Genomic DNA, 22,251 nt, shown 5'->3' with positions numbered 1-22,251 from the left:
GGGTCCTTGCACATTGTGTAATATAAGTGCTTAACCAGGTGCAGCATCGCCTGGAACCTGGGAATACTTTAAAAAAATATATATGGTGCCAGAGAATGAACCCAGGACCCCACACATGCCCAATACCATTGAACTGCCTCCCCCAGCCATTTTTGTCATTCTCCATTGGACACACAGAGGATGGACAGACAGGGAGAGACAATTAGAGAGAGAGGAGAGGTACTGTAGCATCACTCCACCAATGAACTGCTGCTCCCACCTGCTCCTTTAAAAAATTTTTTTATTTTATTATTTTATCTTTTTATTTTATTTAATTATTGTATAGAGACTAACAGAAATTGAGAGGGAAGGGGGAGGTAGAGAGGAAGAGAGACACCTACCTACAGCTCTACTTCACCACTCACAAAGCTTTCCCCTGCGGGTGGGAAACGGGGCTTGAACCTGGGTCCTTGTGCACTGTAACGTGCTCAACCAGGTGTGCCACCACTGCCCCCCTCGACCTGCTCTTTCATGGGGTACCTGGGCTGGAGCCCACAGACTCACACAGTAAAGCTAGACTTGGTGAGCTATGACTCAACCCAGAATGCCTCCTCCCAAGCAATTACAATCAATGGAGAGCTGATTTAGCAGAGCTTGACATTTTGTTATTTATTTACCTATTATTGGACAAAGACAGAGAGAAACAGAGGGGAGGGAGACAGAGAGAGAGCGAGCACCAGAGAGACACCTACAGCCCTGCCTCACCACTTACAAAGCTTTCCCCTTGCTGATGGTGACCAGGGGATTGAACCCAAGTCCTTGAGCATGCTAATGTGTGCGCTCAATGTAGTGTACAACTGCCAGTCCTCTAAAACCTAGATTCTTAATTTCCATCAGCAAGGGAAATAAAATATATAAACTTCGGTACATCAGGGTTCATCTATTTAAAAGTGTTACTATGTGTCTGGTTTCTGTATCACAGATATTTGCTGTTGTTCATCCTCACAGTATCCTCCTGTACCTAGTGGGGAAAATGGTCTTTGGGAGGAAAGAAAAAAAAAAAAAAAGGTCTGTAGGGACCTTAAGAGAAAAAGCTTTAAATAAGACTCAGTAGTTGAACCAGAGATAAAGTTTAAGGCATAGAATCAGATGTTTGGTGCTTGGCTCAAGTAAGCCAGACCATCACATAAAAAAATCACACACACTTACAAAATTCACACACACACAGAGAAAATTTACATGCACACACACATACACACACACACACTCAATACGGCCTTCTTCGTAGCAGATAGGAATGTGGTGATTGGTCCAGAAAATGATGACTTCATCTTCATTTTGGAAATGGCTGGAAATGAAGGTGAAGATGGGGACTTGGATGAAAGTTTAGTTCACCTGAAACAGATTTGATGTCTTTTAGAGAGAGGCAGGCTGGGAGTATGGATCCACCTGTCAACGCCCACGTTCAGCAGAGAAGCAGTTACAGAAGCCAGCCAGACCTTCCACCTTCTGCATCCCACAATGACATTGGGTCCATACTCCCAGAGAGATAGAGAATGGGAAAGCTATCAGGGGAGGGGATGGGATACGGAGTTCTGGTGGTGGGAATTGTGTGGAGTTGTACCCCTCCTATGATTCTGTCAGTGTTTCCTTTTTATAAATAAAATTAAAAACAAAACAAAACATGGGGCCGGAGAGATTTTTGTAGCAGCAAAGGGAAGGAACTATGACTTGGATTTTCAATAGGGCTTTTAAATCTCAGGGAGTTTCTTGCCACTAGTCAAAGAAGGAGACATCAGATTCAACAGGACCGAGATCAGTATTTAGTAGCATCTCTTGAATCAAAATGGAACTTTCCATGGGGTGTGCAGATAGTTTAAGCAAATTTAAAAGAAAGAAAGAGAGAAAGAAAGAAAGAAAGAAAGATCACATTCAGATACTTTGTGTCTCCCCAAATCCCTCTGCTCAGGGGTGTGTTTATGATGAAGGCGTGTGTTGGCTCCTCCCCTTAAGGCTCCTCGAAGATCAGCTTTCTCCATTTTGATAAAGAGAGATCCTTCTTGTCTGTTCCACATTGTAGTCAGGGGAGGGGAGTTCGGGGACACTGCACAGACACAGGAAAGGAGTGTGATGAGAAAGAGCTGGGCTACGTGGTGGACACCCAGTTAAATGCACTATGACCAAGACTCTGGTTCGAACCCTGCTCCCCACCAGCGGAAGAACGCTTCATGAGTGATGAAGCGGTACTGCAGGTGTGTATCTTTCTTTCCCCCTCTCTGTCTCCCTGCCCCCTCTTAATCTCTGTCTGTCCTATTCAATAAAAATATAAAGAAGAAAGAAAAAAAAGGAAAAATGGCCACTGGGAACAGTGCATTTGTAGTTCAGCCACCAAACCCCAGCAATAACCCTGGTGGCAAAGAAAAGAAATGAAGGAAGAAGTTATGCTGATTGGGGAGCTAATCCTCTTGCAAGTCAGTTGCTTTCAAATTTCTTTCCATCTGTTAGAAGGAAGGCTTCATCGAGTGGCCGGGTGATAGATCATTAGAAATAGTTACTCAGGACAACACTGACTTTTTTTGAAGAGGGAACTCAGCGGTCAAAGAATTGAGTGGCACTGACATAATAAAATAGCTTTCATTCTCCTCTGTTCCTCAGACACCTTTTCTCTGTGCTTGTCTCTCCTGGGAGTCAGGTGGTAGTGCAGCGGGTTAAGCGCAGGTGGCACAAAGCGCAAGGACCAGGGTAAGGATCCCGGTTTGAGCCCCTGGCTCCCCACCTGCAGGAGAGTCACTTTACAAGCAGTGAAGCAGGTCTGCAGGTGTCTTATCTTTCTCTTGTCTCTCTTCCCCTTCTCTCTCCATTTCTCTCTGTCCTATTCAACAACAATGATATCAGTAACTACAACAATAAAACAACAAGGGCAACAAAAGGGAATAAATAAATATTTTAAAAAAATATGAGTCCTGGAACTTTAGGTCTCAGAGTCCTACCCCACTAGTGAAAGATAGAAACAGCATGGTGGGGGGGGGAGGATGGATCCAACTGCCAATGTCCATGTCCAGCGGAAAAGCAATTATAGAAGCCAGACCTCCCACCTTCTGCACCCCATAAAGAATTTCAGTCCATATTCCTAGAGGGATAAAGAATAAGGAAGCTTCCAATGGAGGGGATGGGACATTGAACTCTGGTGGTGGGAACTGTGAAATTATACTCCTTTGTTAATCTTTATTAAATCATTAATAAAAAGCTTTTTTAAAAGGAGGGGGGAAGCCTGGTGTAGAAATGAGAACCCTTGTGTCTCCTATGCTTGGTAAGATGAGACTTCTTTGACTCTTTTCCTACTCCAGCCCACATTCAATTTTTACTCAAAAATTCAACTATTTGATTAGCTAGAAGGTCCATTCATGGATACATGAGGAACCCCCTACAATCATTTGTTTTTAGTTTTTACAGGACAGATAGAGATTAAGAGGGAAGGGGAGAGGGAGAGAAGCACCTGCAGTCCTGTTTCACCGCTCATGAAGCTTCCACTTTGTAGGTACAGACGAGGGGTTTGAACCTGGATTCTTGTGCATGGCAACATGTGTGCTCAACCAGATGTGCCAACAGCCAGACTCAAATCCCTGCATCTTTCAGATGCTCAGGGAAAAGGCCCAGCGAGCTGGAGATTCCTCCTGGGGCCGACTCTAAACCCATCGAAATGCTGGATCCTAGAGGTGGTGACTTAACGGGAGGGGTGGACGTTCGCAGGGAAAATTCAGCAGGTGGAAGAGGTTCCTGCCATGTTCTGAGGGCATCTTCACTCAGAGCTCTCTTCAGCCCAGCTCGAAACCAGCCCTTTCACCAAGGGAAGCACGCGGTGGCCCATTGTGCCTGAAGACATCTGAGGGTGGTGACAAGTGGAAGTCAGTTCAGCCACTGCGTCCTGACGAGCTTGGCAAGCCCAGCTTTTCCTCCTTGTTTGCGGAACACTGGGGATCATCAAGCGACTCTCAGGTGGGTGGGAATTGTCGCATTGGATGAGAATTTGGGGCAGAGGAATCAGTTCAGGGGTCAGATGGTAGCACACCTGGTTGAAGCGCACATGTGACCAAGTGCAAGGACCCAGGTTCAAACCCTTGACCCTCGTGTGCAGAGGGAAGCTTCGAGAGTAAGTGTTGCTGTGTCTGTCTCTTGTTTTCTTTCTGTTTCCTGTTTGAACTTCTTTCTGCCCTATCGAAAGGAAGGAAGGTAGGTAGGTAGGTAGGTAGGTACCAGGAGCCATGGAATTGTTCTGCATAGCCCTAATGGCAATTAAAAAAATAAATAAGTAAGTCAATAAAAAATAAAAAAAGAAACAGCAGTGCACTGGCTCAGCTGCAAATATCTCATCTCACATCCCCTCTCTGACTTCATCCTGTCCCCATAAGACAATGCATTTCCTCAGTTTCTATGACAGTACAATGTACAGCCCACTGTTACAATATATTAAAATAAGGTGCCAGGTGGTGATACACCAGGTGATGCACATATGTTACCATACGCAAGGATCCAGGTTCAAGATCCCAGTCCCCTCCTGAAGGGGGCAAACTTCATGAACAGTGAAGCAGGGTTGCTGGTTGGTTGGTCTCTTTCTCTCTGTCTTTCCTCTTAATTTATCTCTGTCCTATCAAATTTAAAAAAAAAAAAAAAAGGGAAAGCTGGCCACTGAGACTGGTGGATTTGTTGTCTAGGCGCTGAGTCCTAGTAATAATCCTATTGGCAATGGAAAAATAAAAAGAAGCTGAGGAGAGAGCATAATTGTTCTGCAAAAGACTGTCAAGTGGGAGGCTCTCAATTCCCAGGTTCAGTCCCCAGCACTGCCACAAACCAAAGCTGAGCAGTGCTCTGGAGTTTCTCTCTGTATCTTCCCCTCATTAAAAGAAAATATTTAGAAATAAATAATATCGTTCAAATATTAAAATAGAACCGGCAATGCCAAGACGACTTTGAGCTCCCCTGAGGATGGTTGACACATCCACTGGCACTTTGGCACATTGCTTATTGACACATTTGCTTTTAGGAAGGGAACTTGTTCACCAATTGAGGGAGACTGTCTAGGGATGCTGTTAGGGGCCGCGAATGGGACATAGATTCTGTCTGCCACATAGATCCTGTCTGCCACACAGAGATGGTCCTGAAGGGACCGAATCTTCCTCACCGGCACGGAAGAAGAACCAGACACCAGGATGTCTCAGTACAGCACCGTATCTCCCCCTTCCATCTGGTTTGAGGCCGTGGAATGTGGATGTGAACACCAGAGGACAGTACCCCAAAGTTAATCATTACGATGGGGAAGGGAGTCCATAGGACCTTAGCACACTTCCACCCCTACCCTGGGCGCACTGTAAGACCTGGGGTGGGGTGGGGTGGGAAATGGGACCACTGGCCCTGGAAGGTTTGCACCTGTCTTGTCTGTGCTGCTCTTCCTGGCTTTGCTTCAGTGAACGTTTGCCCTCTATGAAACCTGACAAAGCCTCCCGTGATTCTCCACTGCTAACGTTTGTTCACGACCTGACCATCCGAGTTCCAAGGAGACTCCTAGACTTCTTCTTTTTTCCCTCTATGGTTATCACCGGGGCTCGGTGCAGGCAAAAATCTACTTTTCTGGTGACCCTTTTTAAAAAAAATTTTATTGGATAGGACACAGAAAAATTGAACATGGAGTAGGAGATAGAGTGGGGGGGAGACACACTTGCAGATCTGCTTTGCCACTTGTGAAGCATTCCCCTTGCAGGTGGGGAGCAGGGGCTTGAACTGGGATCCTTGTACTTGCACTTAGTACTATGTGCACTTAACCAGGTATGCCACCACCCAGCCTTCATCCTAGATGTCTTACCTCACTGCTTAAGCTAGCCTCAGACAGGGAAAATCAAATCCCTGGACTGGTATCAGAGCCACTATGTATTTAAATGTGTCCAGGTGATTTTTTAAAAATATTTATTTATTTTCCCTTTTGTTGCCCTTGTTTTATTGTAGTTATTATTGTTGTTATTGATGTTGTCATTGTTGGATAGGACAGAGAGAAATGGAGAGAGGAGGGGAAGACAGAGAGGAGAGAAAGATAGACACCTGCAGACCTGTTTCAATGCAGGTGAAGCGACTACACTGCAGGTGGGGAGCCGGGGGCTGGAACTGGGATCCTTATGCCGGTCCTTGCGCTTTGCGCCATGTGCGCTTAACCCACTGCGCTACGGCCCGACTCTCGATTTTTTTTTTTTTTTTCCAACAAAGCACTACTTTAGGAGTTTGGATCATTTGCACCTGTGGCTAAGCCCAACCCTAGTTAGTGACGCTCACCCGTGAAATGATCTCACCTGGCATTAGTTTCCAGTTTATTTTTTCCTCTCTCTTTCTTTCCTTCCAGGCTGGGGATATTGCTGGGGGTTGGTGCCAGCGCTATGGATCCACTGCTCCTGGTGGCCATCCCCCCCCCCCATTTTTATTGGACAGGACAGAGAGAAATTGAGAGAGGAGGGGGAAATAGGGAGAGAGACAGATTCTTGCAGACCTACTTCGTGACTTGTGAAGTGTACCCCCCCCCAGTATATGGGGAGCCAGGGACTCAAGCCCCAGACCTTGAGTGGGTCTTTGCACTTTGTACTATGTGTGCTTAATCTGGCGTGCAACCACCTGGCCCCCTAGTTTGTCTATTTTCAAAGCACAAACTTTGCCTTGTCTGATGCCAACTATGTCCTACCAGATGTGCTTGAAAAACCAGGTATTCCTGTCTCTCTGTCAGAGCTAAGAAACAAACAAAAAAGTCTCATAGAAATGGTTACCTACACCACACCAAGATTTTCTTTCTTCATGGACCTGTATTCTCCCCACCCACCCCAGAGTCTTTTACTTGGGTGCAATACGCCAATTCCAGTTCAGGTTCTACTTGTGTTTTCTTTTCTGATCTTGTTTTTCAACTTCTGCCTGAGAGTGAGATCATCCCATATTCATCCTTCTGTTTCTGACTTATTTCACTCAACATGATTTTTTCAAGGTCCATCCAAGATCGGCTAAAAATGGTGAAGTCACCATTTTTTACAGCTGAGTAGTATTCCATTGTGTATATATACCACAACTTGCTCAGCCACTCATCTGTTGTTGGACACCTGGGTTGTTTCCAGGTTTTGGCTATCACAAATTGTGCTGCCAAAAACATATGTGTACACAGATCTTTTTGGATGGATGTGTTGGGTTCCTTAGGATACAGGTCCATGAAGGATGATAAATGACATAGTGGGGGATTGTATTGTTAAATGGGAAACAGGGGAATGTTATGCATGTACAAACAATTGTATTTACTGTTGAATGTAAAACATTAATTCCCCAATAAATAAATAAATAAATAAATAAAATATTTTCTTTCTAGCCCTAATGACCCAGGATTAAATCATGCAGAGGAACAGGCTGACAAAGTGTACATTTTACAGCCGAAGTTCATTGATTTTTCTCTAACAGAATCCTAGGAGTATAAAGATTAAGGCACTTTATTGCTAGGGGTAGTGGTGCACCTGGTTAAGCACAAGGACCCACGCAAGGAACTGGGTTCGAGTCCTTGGCTCCCCATCTGTAGCGAGGATGCTTCACTAGCTGTGAAGCAAGTCTATGGGTGTCTATCTCCCCTTCCCTCTCAATTTCTCTGTCCCATCCATTAAAAAAAATACTTCAAGAACAATGGCATAATTTGGCTTCTAAAAGACTCTACTGGTATTTCTTTCATATGCTATCTCATTAACACGATTGGTAATAGGACAGGCCCGGTGTTAACTCCAAGGATTAAAGCTTCTCACCATAGCCGCTTGTTTCTGTATGTATGCTACTGCCCTCTGCTGGACACTATTCAGATCGTCCCAAGGTTTTCTTTCGTTGAATGACATGAGTACTACAGAATTCAGTAAATTTAGATGGGTGTGTTTGCGGGAGAGAGACGGAGGAAGATGAGTGGTGGAGCAGGAATTTGTTCTAAGTGAGTTTTGTCTGTTTTTGGCTATTCCCGTGGCTTCACTGCTGCTCAGGCCAATTTTCTCAGGTGGAGACAGAAAGACACGTGGCAGCGAGGGGTAGGGGGCTCTTATGCATGGTAAAGCAGACACTCTCCTAGGTAAGAATCCTTTCTGGCACCCTAAAATGATCTTTCTCTCTTCCCTTCTTTTCTTCTTTATTTTATTTTGTTTCATTTGACTTGTTGGATAGAGACAGAAACTGAAAGGGAAAGAGGGATAGGGAGAGAGACAGAGACACCAGCAACACTGCTTAGGAAGCTTCCCCCTTATAGATGGGGACTGGGGGCTTGAACCCAGGTCCTTGCACATGGTAACATGTGCACTCAACCACGTGTGCCACCACCCAGCCCCCCTCATCTCTCTCTCTCTTCTTTTTTTTCCAAAAGGATTTCTGTTGAATGTCTCTGTGCTTCGGGTTAGCATTAGTATGTGCAAAAAAAGCACCCCTGGTGATTTTAACAAGCCAGCAGCAGCGTGAACTGCTAGTTTCTATCAATCATGGGCAAAGAAACTTCATCCTTTTTCTCCTTGTCTTGTAATTGGCCTGCAAATTATTGGCTCTAATTTACCTTGAATGTTCATTCATCAAACTGACTCAGATTGGGAGCGTGCAAAGCCAGGAACAAGCTTATTACTGTAATAAAGTGATGAAAGATGACAGAGATAATAGGAGGCTGGCTGCTGGTGCTGCTTTTTTTGTAGATGGCCTAAGACTATCTTTGTTCAGAGCTTAGGGTCTGCTTGTACCATGCATGAGGGGCAAGGGGTTTGTTTGTTATGGTCCTGATGAATGGCTCTCTGGTTCCCCCTGGTGGCATATTCATGAAGTGGCGTGTCTTATTTAAAAATGTTTTGGATAGAGACAGAAAAATTGAGAGGGAAGGTGGGATAGAGAATGAGAGCATACCTTCTTTAGAACGGAGTGAAGCCAGGCTGCCAGTGTCTCTCTCTCTCCCTCTCTTCTTCCCCTTCCATCTCAAATTCTCTGTCTCTATCCAATCAATGTATGAATAAATAAAATGTTGAGAGCTGAGCCCAGTGGCCACAGAAGGACATGTTTTTTTTTTGGGTGGGGGAGTGCTACTCATTTTCATCTCACAGAGCAGGAACACAGTCACTGTATAGTGAACTGAATTCCCCAGGCTTACACCTGTGCCAACTGGGTTTAATGGGGCTTCACCGGAGACAGTATTCAGCAAAAGAGTGAACAACCCAGGCTTCCCAAGAATAGTTTGAGCCAGGGCTGGGCAGCTGAGAATCAGCGGGGGAGAGCAGGTCAATTTCCCGTTGCTACCTGCTGCTGACTAAGCTTGAGAATCTGGAAACTCCTGTGAGCTACCAAATGTATGGGCCTCTCCATTTCTGAAAACAGAACCACCCATCCATCACACCCTCCCGTTCTCTTCCTCCATTCTGTTTTACTCCAGTAGAATATTCCTGCTGTTGGGTTGGCCCTTCCTTCTTGCCACTAGGGTTATTGCCAGGGCTTGGTGACTGTGTGGCAAAGCCATTGCTCCTGTTGGCCATTTTTCCCTTTTCCTTTTATTTTCTTTTTCTTTTTTCTTTCTTTTTCTTTCCTTCTCCTTCTCCCTCTCCCTCTCCCTCTCCTTCTCCCTCTCCTTCTCCTTCTCCTTCTCCTCCTCCTTCTTCTTTTTACCTCCAGGGTTATCACTGGGCTTGGTGTGCCAGCACTAAGAAGCTACTGCTCCTGGAGGTCCTTTTTCCTTTTGCTAGATAGGACAGACAGAAATTGAGAGAGGAGGGGGAAAGAGAAAGGGAGAGAAAAAGGTAGACGCCTGCAGACCTGCTTTGCTGCTTTTGAAGCGTCTCCCCTACAAGTGGGGAGCCAGGGGCTCGAACCGGGATCCTTGAGCAGGTCCTTGTGCTTAGTACTGTGTGTGCTTAACTGAGTGTGCCACTGTCCAGCCCCCCCCCATTTATTTTTATTATGACAGAAGCAGGGAGAAATAGGGAGACAGAGAGAGAGAGAGAGAGGCAGACAGACAGACATACAGAGAGAGACCTGCAGCTTGCTTCCCTTCTTGTGAACCTGCCTCCACTGCCACAGGTAGGTAGGAACCAGGGCCTGGTGCTTGGATTCTGATATGTGGTAACTTGTGTGCATTACTGGTTATGCCACTGCCTGCCCCTATTGCTCTTTTTATTTTAAAATGCTTATTTATTTACTTATTTATTTGCTTATTTGAGAGAACCACAGCTTCACCCTGACACATGCAGTGCTGGGGATCTACCTTGAGAATACACTTGACCCACTGTGCCACCTCCTGGCTGCTCCCTCTGTGACTTTCTGTATCTGAAAGGGGGCTGGGTATGAACAGGCCAAGCGCTGGTGCACCTAGCTGGGCACATGTTGCCCTGGGCAAAGACCCCGGCTCAAGCCTCTTGGCCCCCGGGGAGGGGGGGGCTTTATGAATGGTAAATAGGGCTGCAGGTGTCTCTCTTTCTCCCTCTCTCCATTTCTGTCTGTTTTTATCAAATTAAGTAAATAAATAAATATAAAAAACAAAACAAACAAATGGGGAATGTGTGTCAGGAGGAGTGGAATCATACAGGTTAAAAAAAAAGGGAGTCTGGCGGTAGCGCAGCGGGTTAAGCGCACGTGGCGCAAAGCGCAAGAACTGGGGTAAGGATCCCGGTTTGAGCCCCGGGCTCCCCACCTGCAGGGGAGTCGCTTCACAGGCGGTGAAGCAGGTCTGCAGGTGTCTATCTTTCTCTCCCCCCTCTCTGTCTTCCCCTCCTCTCTCCATTTCTCTCTGTCCTATCCAACAACGACGACATCAATAACAACAACAATAATAACTACAACAATAAAACAACAAGGGCAACAAAAGGGAATAAATAAACACACACAAAAAAGAAGAAGACCTGGGGATCGGGCGGTAGCGCAGCGGGTTAAGCGTACTTGGCGCGAAGTACAAGGACCGGTGTAAGGATCCCGGTTCAAGCCCCTGGTTCCCCACCTGCAGGGGCGTCGCTTCACGGGCGGTGAAGCAGGTCTGCAGGTGTCTGTCTTTCTCTCCCCCTCTCTGTCTTCCTCTCCTCTCTCCATTTCTCTCCGTCCTATCCAATAGCGAACAACATCAACAACAACAATAATAACCACAACAAGGCTACCACAAGGGCAACAAAAGGGGGAAAATGGCCTCCAGGAGCAGTGGATTCATGGTGCAGGCCTTGAGTCCCAGCAATAACCCTGGAGGCGAAAAAAAAAAATCCTGGCAGCAACACACACACACACACACACACACACACACACACACACACACACACACACACACACACACACAGCCCTGCCTTCACCAGTAGAATCTGCCCCCCCCACCTCCCCACCTCCCCACCTCCCCACCTCCCCACCTCCTCACCTCCCCACTTCCCCCAGTCTGCAGCTACATTTCCCAGCAGCCAGGATGCCCCAAAGGTCCTGGGTTTCTCTATTGGGTGCAATCTCAGAGGCTGCAGTCTCAGTGTGAGCCACAAGGTGGCGCCGAGGACCCGCCCGCGCTGGAGGCGGGCGGGGATGGTTAGGGAGGGACAGGCATAGGCCAGAAGGGGCCATGTGCTTGTGGGGATGGAATTCTGCGCCCCCCCCAGCCCAGCCCTGTAACGCATGCTACCAGTTCTCAGGGATTCATCTACTGAGATTTACAAAAATACATTTGCTTTGAGGGCTGGGCTGTGGCTCTCTCAAGCATACACATTACCATGTGCAAGATTCTGGGTTCAAGCTCCTGGTCCCCACCTGCAGGGGGAAAGTTTTGTGAGTAGTGAAGCAGGGCTGCAGGTGTCTCTCTCCCTATCTCACACTCCCCTATTGATTTATCTCTGTCTCTATTCAATACATAAATAAGTAAAATATTTAAGAAAACCAGTTGCTTGGAGGCATGGTGGCGACTCACCTGGTAAAGCACCCAGTCCATCATGCATGAGGACCCAGCTTTGAGTTCCTGTGGTGTCCATCCTCTTTCTGTCTCTCACTGCCTATCTGAAAATAAAAGGGATAAGGGTTGGTGAGATAGGTCACCTGGATAGTGCCTTGTTTGTTCTACCCAGGTCTGAGCGGGGCCCCTACGGCACTGAAGGAAGCTTTGGTGCTGTGGTCTCTCTCTCTCTCTCTATTTCTTTCTCTCTCTCTGTCTTCTGTGTCTCTATCTATAATAATATGAGGAATGGGTGGAATCTGCTGGGAGTGGTGGAACTATGCAGGGCCAGAATCCCAGCAATAACTCTGGTAGAAAAAAGAACTGGAAACATTGCTTTGCTATACAAGGATACATTTGAGTGAACTTTGCTTGGCTTAAGTGGAGAAGAAAGTTTCAGTGTAGGAAGGGTAATGTGAGCAAGTTCAAGTTTGCAAGGAATTTTCTGGGATGTTTTACCATCTTTGCATTCAGTTTTTTAGTTCCTGGGGGTTCCTTTTAGTGCACAATGGCTTATTAACCTTTGAAGGTTCAATTAATTTATTTAAATCTTAAAAGTTCTTTCTTTCTTTTTTATTATCTTTATTTGTTGGATAGAGACAGCCAGAAATCGACAGGGAAGGGGATGATATAGAGGGAGAGAGACAGACAGACACCTGCAGCCCTGCTTCACCACTTGTAAACCTTTCCCCCTGCAGGTGGGGACCGGGGGGCTCAAGCCCAAGTCCTTGCACATTATTAACATGTATGCTCAACCAGGTGTACCACCACCTGGCCCCTCAATTTATTTATTTAAGTATCTTTATAAGTAATTTATTATTTGTATTTTAAAATGTATAAATCTTTAATAAATAAGGTTTAACTTATTGATTTCATATATGATAGCTTTACATGGGGGGGGGGAGGAATCAGAGCACCATTCCAGTAAAAACTGGTACTTGAATCACTATTCCTAAACTTGAAAGTCTCAGGTCACCGATTTACTTGTGTTTACAAGAAAGAGAGAAAGCAAATGAGAGTTTGGAGCACCGCTCAGTTTGGGCATTTAATCTGGGACCCTATACATGCGATTCCTGTGTCCTGCCACTGACCTAATTCCTGGGCTACTTACTGAATGCCCTTCCTTTTTCAAGCTAATGAAATTGAGTTAGGATGACCCACCCTGTCCAAACGCTTGACGTCTCGTCATCCAATCTGGTCCCCTACGCCTACACTGAACTTCTCTGTTCCAGACTCTTGGAAACAGAGTTGGCAGTCAGCTGAGGTAAAGAACAAACACCTCATCACAGACCCCTGCGAGCGTCAACCCGGCTTTGTCTTTGACCTAGCACGTTATGATTGGGGCCTCCTCAATCGCTATCGAACAGGCCATGGCCGGTGCGCCGCTATGTTCCATCGCTGGGGAGCCAGAGACGACCCGAACTGCCCCTGCGGCTCCAGACAGACTATGACCCACATAGTCAACGACTGCCACCTCTCCAGATTCAAAGGAGGTCTCGAAACTTGACATCAGGCTCAACCTGACGCTGTTGACTGGCTACGGAAGAAGGGCAAACGCTAGAAGGATGAGACCTGCATGCATTTCCTCAATCTGACCAGAAGAGGTCACTCTTTCACTAGAAATCTGTTTAGGGTAACCAGGCAGTGTTCTCCCAAATCACTCTTTCATTCCTCTCGCTTCCTGTATCATCATCAACATCATAAACTTTTTTTCTTCTTCTCCTTCTTCTTCTTTCTCCTCCTCATCCTTTTCTTCCTTCCTTCCTTCCTTCCTTCCTTCCTTCCTTCTTTCTTTCTTTCTTTCTTTCTTTCTTTCTTTCTTTCTTTCTTTCTTTCTTTCTTTCTTTTTGCCTCCAGGGTTATTACTGGGGCTCAGTGCCTGCACAACCAATCCACTGCTCCTGGAGGCGATTTTTCTTTCCTTTTGTTGCCCTAGTTGTTTTATCATTGTTGTAGTTATTATTATTGTTGTCGTTATTGATGTCATTGTTGTTGGATAGGACAGAGAGAAATGGAGAGAGGAGGGGAAGACAGAGAAGGGGGAGAGAAAGATAAACACCTGCAGACCTGCTTCACCACTTGTGAAGCGACCCCCTGCTGGTGGGGAGCCGGGGGCTCGAACTGGGATCCTTGCGTTTGGTGCCATGTGCGCTTAACTGGCTGCTACTGCCCGATCCCCCTTCCTGTCTCTTCTTTCCTCCTTCCGTAGCTCCCTGAACCCTCCCACCCCGCCCTCTTTAAATGTCCTCTTTTCTATCACTTCAATCAGATGACATTTAACAAAAGAACTGTGTTTTGCTCACCTTTGGCAGGCTGAATTCAACCCCTTTGAGGGACAGATTCTAGAGTCAGTAGAGCTTAGTGGCAGAAGCATGTAACCCTTCACTTCACAGACTTTCGAGGTGGGAGTGGACTTCTGTTTTCTCGTACAGCTGAACAGGTGAGTGGTCCTGTGTCTGAGGTTCCTTCTTCGTCTCCAACTAGTCAGGCTCAGGACAGAACCTCTCCTGATCTCAGAGGAAAGGATGGGACGTGTCTAGCAACCCCCTCAGTCAGCAGTAGCACCAAGTTGCAGATGCTACCATGGCGCCAAACCGACTCCCCTGGGCAGAGGACCTCACCAACGTGTCCTAGAACATCACCTCCACAGAGCCCTGCACCACTAGGGAAAGACAGAAATGGGCTGGGGATGTGGATCCACCTGCTAATGCCCATGTCCAGTGTAGAATCAGTTACAGAAGTCAAACCTCCCACCTTCTGCACCCCATAAATAAGTTTGGTCAATACTCCCAGAAAGGGATGAAGAAGAGGGAAGCTTCCAATGGAGCAGAGGGGAGATGAAACTCTAGTGGTAGGAATTGCATGGAATTATGCCCCTCTTATCTTACAATCTTGTCAATCTTTATTAAACAAACAAATAAATACCAGTCAGCTTTTGGAGGCATTGGAATTTTGACATTCCATAGTCAAAAGTGTTTTGCCTCTGAGACCACAACTTCCCAGAACTTCTTTTGTTAGGCAACCAACAGAAATTTACATTTGGTTTGGTTATAGATCTTGTTCACTGTTCCATTGTTTGAAGAGAAAAAAATAATCTTTTAGGGTGCTTTCACCCAGATTTCCACAATTTTCTCTACTTCTTCCTCGGTAAGTGCTCATGTGTGACATTTTAGCTGGGAGAGCTTACTGTCAAAATAAATCCATTACTCATGAACAAAAATGATTCAAATGTATTTACTTATTATTTAATTTATTAATTCATTTATTTATTTTGATCCATTAGGACCTCAAGCAGGTACAATTTCACTGTTCTGGGATGATCTTATCAAAGAGAGAGGGAGAGAGACAGACACGGAAAAAAAAAAGTCAAAAAAAAGTCAAAATCAACCAAACAAACAAAAACCCCAAACGAAACCTCTTTTCCTCCTTGGTGACTGCTTTCTGCCTCCACTTCCGCTTGTGGGGGGGTGCATGGGGGTGGCGGTGGAATCTTCATAAATGGTAAAGCAGGGCTGTAGGTGTCTCTCTATCCTTTCTCTTTCTCTGCCTCCCCTCTCAATTTCTCTCTGTCCTATCAAATACAAAAATAAACTAAAAAGAAGAAAAAATAAACAAAATAATCTGAGTTTGGGGTGATTGGAGATGACCGCACACCCCCCGGTAGAATTCCTAATTCAAGGTGTCAGAACTGAAGTTCTGACACTTATACTTAGGAACAACTGACTCCCAGCACTGTGTGTGTGTGTGTGTGTGTGTGTGTGTGTGTGTGTAGGTGAGGCCAATCCAGAGGCCAATCTAGCATTGGCCTCTGCAGGAAGTCAGACCTGCTCTTGAACCTGATCGTGTGATCTCATGTATATATATATATATATATATATATATATATATATATATATATATATATATATATATACCCCCAAGTACTTTGCTGTCCTCAGTTCTTCAAAGAGAGAAGTTGAACCTTCCAGAAGGGTTGTGTCAGCATGGAACAAGATGGCGGCTAGAGGCTATTTGCACAGGGCTCCTGGCCCCTGCCCTGCCCTGCCCCTGCCCCTGCCCCAGCCTTCCCAGTGACTGCACAGGCATTTTTAATGATCAGTTTTCTGAATTCATTATCTTATTTCATTTTGTTTCTTTATGTAGAGCGGAGGGATAAACCCAGAGCCTTGCACCCATACAGTTTTGTATTATTTAGTTTTTCTGAGACACAGAGAAAAGGAGAGTGGTTAAGGAAGTGGTGCAATGGATAAGGCATTAGAGTCTCAAGCATGAGGTCCCGAGTTTAATGCCTGGCAGCACATGGACCAGAGTTTATATCAGGTTCTTTCTCTCTCTCCTCCTATCATTCTCATTAGTAAATAAATAAAATCTTGGGGGGGGGAGGGAAGAGAGAGAGAGAGAGAGGGAGGGAGGGGGAGAGAGAGAGAGAGAGAGAGAGAGAGAGAGAAGCACCAAAGCACCCCTCTGCCATCCATGGAGCTTCCCCAGTGCTACCTATGGTGTTCTCATGTGGTGTTGGGGCTGGAATCTGAGACCCCATGCATAGCCGGGAGTGTCCTTTACTGGAGGAGAATCCTGTTGCTCTGAAGTTCATTAAAATTTTTATTTATATATTCATTTTTTGGATATAGACAGAGGGAAACTGAGAGGGAAGAAGGAGATAGACAGAAAGGGACAGAGAGACACCTGCAGCCCTGCTTCACCACTTGTGAAGCTTCCCTCCTAAAGGTGGGGCCCCAGGGATTGAACCCAGGTCTGCTACTGCCTGGCCCCTTGCCCTGCAGTTCTTACTGCCTCCTTTCCACACACCCACACTTGCTCTTAGGAAGGTTTGAATCTGGTGGCGAGGAGTGGGAGGAGTGGGAGGAGTGGATGTGGACACACGGTGGGGGTGTGTGTGTGGGTGTGAAAGGTGTTGGTTCTGCCTTTATGGTGGAGAGTGCCTCTCTGATGGCTCCCTTTCTAGCATTTAAAGCCACTCTCCAGATCTGAACAAGACAGCTCCTTTCTGGTTTCCTGCAAAGTTGGAAACAGACAATATTCCCTCTAGATCTGTGCCCAACCTCATCCCCAAGGTCAAACCTATAACTTTTTAGAAAGAAGACTTCAGAAAACAAAGAAACAAAGAAAGTGACTCTTGGGGGGTGGGCCGTGGCACACTGGTTAATCACTAATAGTACTAAGCACAAGGACCTGCGCAAGGACCCCCACCTGTGGGGGAGGGAGGTCGCTTCACAAGCAGAGAAGCAGGTCTGCAGGTCTGTCTCTCTCTCTCTCTCTCTCTCTCTGTCTTTCCCACCTCTCTCATTTTCTCTCTGTCATGTCCAATAAAATGAAAACGTGTCTACCAGGAGCAGTGGATTTGTAGTGAAGGCACTGAGCCCCAGTGATAACCCTGGAGGGGAAAAAAGCAAAAGAAAGGAAAGAAAAATAAAGCAATTCTCTCCTGCACTGGTCATGGAATGGGTCCCTTCCTGGGAGACACGTGCTGTTTGATCTAAAACACACCCTGGGCCCTTCCTGACCTTCTATTTCTATTTCTTCTCTTTTCTTTTCTTTATTTCTTTCCTGTTTTATTATTTATTTATTTATTTTTGGTGGGGCTTGGTGCCTGCACTATGAATCCATTGCTCCTGGAGGCCATTCCCCCCTCCTATTTTGTTGCCTCTGTTGTTGTCATTGTTGTTATTGTTGCCATTGATGTTGTTGTTCATTGTTGGATAGGACAGAGAGAAATGGAGAGAGGAGGGGAAGACAGAGAGGGGGAGAGAGAGATAGACATCTGCAGACCTGCTTCATTGCTTGTGAGGCGACTGCCCTGCAGGTGGGGAGCTGGGGGCTCCACCGGGATCCTTCTGCTGGTCCTTGCGCTTTGCACCACGTGTGCTTAACCTGCTGCGCTACCGCCTGACCCCCGACCCTCTGTTTCTACCTCTGCGACAGGGAGGATAGCTTCATACTCAGCATGGGGAGTGGTATTGGTGAGAAGGCATTGTAGAAAAGTTCCATGAGTAGGCGGTGGCACACTTGCCTGAGGGCATAGGCTACCGTGCACAAAGACCCAGGTTCAAGCCTCTGGTCCCCACCTGCAGGGGGCTGAAGCTTCAGGACTCTGAAGCAGGGCTGCAAGTGTCTCTCTCCCTCTCTATCACCCCATCCTTCTCAGTTTATTTCTATCCTATCAAATAAATAAATTTATTATAAGAAGAGAAACAGTTCCTTGCTGTTCCGATGGTACACAGCATTAATAGCTTCACTCTGGTCACGGATTCATCCTGCAGGGCAGAAGGACCCTAATGGCTGCTGTTTCCAGCAGGACATGGAGCCCAACCTGCCCCCTCGCTGACCCAATGGGCAGTACACTCTGCTTCTCTCTTGTCATGCCAGCAAGGCTATTATTCTGTACAGCGCGTCCCCGAAGGCTGGGAGGCTGGCTCGGAGATGCTGATTGGAGTAAGATTTCGTCAGTGATCTGGTGTAGGAAGGGCAGGGTTCCCTGAGTGCCTGCTCAGCCAGAACTGGGAGGCTTGGGGAAGAAGGTCTAGAAAACTGTACTGCTAGTTTTAAAAAAAGAAAAGAATGTATGTGTGTGTGTGTGTATTTTTTTTTCATAGACTCACTCCCCCCTTTTTTTTCTTGGTTTCATTTTCGATGCCACATGGGAAAGGGGTTCTGATACAAATAAACACTGGCTTTCAGATTGCTCTCACAGAAAACCTGAGTTGTTACTCTTCTTCCTTTTCTCCTCCTCTTCCTCTTTTTCTTATTTCTTTTCTTCCTCTCCTCTTTCTCCTTCTTCCCTCCTTTTTTGATAGGAACAAAGAGGCAGAGAGAGGGCTGGGGAGATAACATAATGGTTCTGCAAAGGACGCTCATGAGTGAGGCTCTGAAGTCTCAGGTCCAATCCCCAGCATAGTCATAAGCCAGAGCTGAGCAGTGCTCTGGTCTTTCTATTTCAAATGAAATCAATAAAATATATTTTAAAAAAAGAGAAGGGAGTCTGGTGGTAGTGCAGCATGTTAAGCGCACATGGCGAAAAGCGCAAGGACCAGCATAAGGATCCCGGTTCGAGCCCCTGGCTCCCCACCTGCAGGGGAGTTGCTTCACACGTGGTGAAGCAGGTCTGCAGGTGTCTATCTTTCTCTCCCCCTCTCTGTCTTCCCCTCCTCTCTCCATTTCTCTCTGTTCTATCCAACAACGATGACATCAGTAACAACAACAACAATAACTACAACAATAAAAAAACAACAAGGGCAACAAAAGTGAATAAATAAGTAAATAAATATTAAAAAATTATTAAAAAAAGAGAAAGGCAGAGAGAAGATAAGAGAGGAGAGAGAAGGGGTGTGTGTAAAAAATCACAGCAAAGTAAAAGACTCTGGGGTTGGTGGGTGGGGAGAGTTCAGGTTCTGGAACAGGATGGCGGAGGACCTAGTGGGGGGCTGTATTTTTGTGTGGAAAACTGATAAATGTTATTCATGTGCAAACTATTATATTTACTCTTGACTGTAAACATTAATCCCCAGTAAATAAATAAAAATAACATAAAAATAAAAAATAATAAAATATATGACTTCTCTCCCCCCCCAAAAAAAAATCACAGCACCAAAACTTCCTTCAGGATACTGGAGGCTGGGCTTGAACCTGAGTTGTGCACATGGTAGCACTTATCTATGTGAGCTATTTTGCTGGCCCAAGTTATTACTTCTGTTCTTGGCGGGGGTGGTGGTGGTGGTTTGGTGTCTATGGTCTTCTGGGTCCAGAATTTGTCAATTGTATGTGAGAGAAAATGATTAGTCCATGTCAAAGATTAAAAGAGAACAGTTTTCTCGGGGAGGAGCTCCTCATCTTGGGTTTAGAGGCTAAGGTTCTAGCAGAGTAGGGTACAATATATGGATTAAATGAGGCATATTCCAACTCTGAATGATTCTTTATGTGTAAATCCATATGTACAAAGACTAGTCCTGAAATGAGGGCAGCCTGCAATGTTCCTCAGATGTGACCATGAGCTATAAGCTCTGACCAGTAAGGACTTAGACGTTACACAGGCTCTGGTGATATATAAATATATATGCCCTGGAGAAGGTGGATGGAGGTAAATAGTAAATTTTAGCCACAGAATTTTTTTTAAAAATAAGAATGGGAGCTACTTTCTACCCTAATTTCTCTTTTTCTCTACGCTGACACTATTCTCTCAGACACTCTTCTTCTTTTTTTTTTTCTCATTTTTAAATTTATTTATTTATAAAATGGAAACACTGACAAGACCATAAAATAAGAGGGGTACAATTCCCACCACCAGAGCTCTATATCCCATCCCCTCCCCTGATAACTTTCCTATTATTTAACCTCCTGGGAGTATGGACCCAAGGTCATTGTGGATGCAGAAGGTGGAAGGTCTGGCTTCTGTAATTGCTTCCCTGCTGAACATGGGCATGGACTGTCGATCCATATTCCCAGTCAGTCTCTCTCTTTCCTTAGTTGGGCAGGGCTCTGGGGAGGCAGGGCTCCAGGACACATTGGTGGGGTCCTCTGTCCAGGGAAGTCCCACTGACATCATGGTAGCATCTGGAACCTGGTGGCTGAAAAAAGAGTTAACATCTAAAGCCAAACAGATTGTTGATTAATCATGAACCTAAAGGCTGGAATAGTGCAGATGAAGACTTGGGATCTCTGTTTTGAAGACAGCTAATGATGGAGCTCTTATAAAGCATGTAACTGAAGGGGTCGGGCAGTGGTGCACCGGGTTAAGTGCACATAGTACCAAGAGTAAGGACCCCAGGTTCTAGCCCCCAGCTGCCCCCGTGCAGGCGGGTTGCTTCACAAGTGGTGAAGCAGGTCTGCAGGTGTCTCTCCACTCACCCCTCTACTTCTTTATCTCCTTCTCTCTCAATATTTTTCTCTCTCTCCTATCAAAACAAATGAAAAAATGGCCACAGGAGCAGAGGATGTATTGCACGATGGTGTTAAGAAGAATAATAGCATCCCACATCTTAGTCCCTCGGAAGTCTGCATGGATACAACATCCTAAGGCCAAGTGGACCCTGTAGGTGTGAGCAAGAATCTTGGGATCCATATGCCAGATACTACGGCTCGGCAATCAAGAAAGATGACATCGTGTCTCTTGTGACAACATGGATGGAAATGGAGGAAATGGACGCTCAGAGTGTGTGCCTCCAGCCAGACACTGACTGCTTCAAGAGACTGCATTTGGAGTCCAGGGAGTCACAGAACCTTCCTTCAATGGAGGGTGCGCTGGGGTGTGTGGTCGGCCTCCAGCCAGGAGCCTGGAGTGAATGAGACAGAGAAGAGGAAGGAGCCCTGGAAGTCTTTAGGCTCGGATCTTAAACTGGGTTGACCTGGCTTTGTAAATACAAGTGTGTGTGTGTGTGTGTGTGTGTGTGTGTGTGTGTGTGTGCGCTTTGAGTCATTCTCAAAATAAGATCTGTTTAGTGAAATAAGTAAAAGAGATGAAAGACAGCAACCGGATGGTTTCACTCACATGTGGAAATAAGAGGTGTGATACACATGAACTTGTAAACAGACAAACGAGAACAGAAGCAAGCAAACTGTTTCTAAGACTTGTGAGAACGGTGGCGGTTCTGGAAGGTGAAACTATGGGGACACAGAACTTTGGTGGTATGGAACCGTACACTGTAATCTTACAGTCTTGTAATCTACTTGTTTTATTGTTATGTTAATTTTTGTTATTAATGGTTTGTTACAAGAGTGTAAGATTACAATGTATAGCTCCACACACACCCACCAACAAAGTTCTGTATCCCTCACCCTTCCACCTTCCAAAGGTAATCACAAGGTTCTCACAAGTCTTAAAAACAGTTTGCTTGCTTCTGTTTTGTTTGGATATGTGTGTACGTATGTATGTATGTATATGTATGTGCTGTTTTCGACGGGTTATGTTGTTTTTGCCAGGCTGGCTTCACGGGCGGGTAACAGACGACCAGGGACTCATGGTTGAGCTGTAGGCAGTATCTCTTTATTCATGCAGGACGCAGCACAATCTAAGACGAGCTAAGTTAAACTCAAAGTACAGTACTGTAAAACTCACAATGCTGTCTTTATATATACTTGCCAAGTAAGGTGGAAACAGGATGTGACATAGAGAGGGTGGAGAGAAAAGTGACTGGTGAAAATCAGAGTGTGACAAAGAGGGGGCAGAGCAGGCGAGAATCCTATCACTGAACCACAAATGCCCTGGAGGGAGGGTGGAGCTTGTTAACAGTGGTTATGTAAATAGAATGAAGTGGTTATGTAAATAGAATAGTGTTAAGCAGGGGGGATTTAAACCAAATGAA

General features: G+C 45.7%; 1 long non-coding RNA gene across 1 annotated transcript in view; it reads right to left on the bottom strand.

Moving 5' to 3' along the window:
• The window catches only part of LOC132540491 (uncharacterized), a 493,968-nt gene that overhangs the window by 254,661 nt on the left and 217,056 nt on the right, over positions 1–22,251 (bottom strand). The window lies entirely within an intron of this gene.

The sequence above is a fragment of the Erinaceus europaeus genome, chromosome 9 (genome assembly GCF_950295315.1).
Source record: "Erinaceus europaeus chromosome 9, mEriEur2.1, whole genome shotgun sequence".
Lineage (NCBI taxonomy): Eukaryota > Metazoa > Chordata > Mammalia > Eulipotyphla > Erinaceidae > Erinaceus > Erinaceus europaeus.
Note: the sequence above shows the minus strand (reverse complement) of the source record. Positions and strands in the feature narration are given on the sequence as shown.